The sequence below is a fragment of the Penaeus monodon genome, chromosome 33 (assembly GCF_015228065.2).
Source record: "Penaeus monodon isolate SGIC_2016 chromosome 33, NSTDA_Pmon_1, whole genome shotgun sequence".
Lineage (NCBI taxonomy): Eukaryota > Metazoa > Arthropoda > Malacostraca > Decapoda > Penaeidae > Penaeus > Penaeus monodon.
The window spans coordinates 10,832,985-10,833,268 of record NC_051418.1 but is presented as its reverse complement, the minus strand read 5'-3'; positions in this window follow the sequence as shown (position 1 = coordinate 10,833,268).

The window sequence follows — 284 nt, the reverse complement described above, 5'->3', positions numbered from 1 at the left end:
CGTGCGCGGCGAGTATGGGCGGGCGGGAGGCGGTGGGGGGACGGGAGGTGGCCGGGCTGAGGTCACTCCCTGGCAGTGTGAGTTCTGCCACAAGTATTACGGCTCCAACAACAGCCTCAGGAACCACCGCAGCGTCTACCACCGTGGCCAGGTCCCCGACGGCTCCGCCAAGGTCTCCCAGGCTGTGGCGGCGGCGGGCGGCGTTGGTCCCTCCATGGCCAGGGGCGCCTCCTCCTCGCACGTGCAGGGCCGTCCCATTGCGGCGGCCTCGCTAGGGCAAAGGG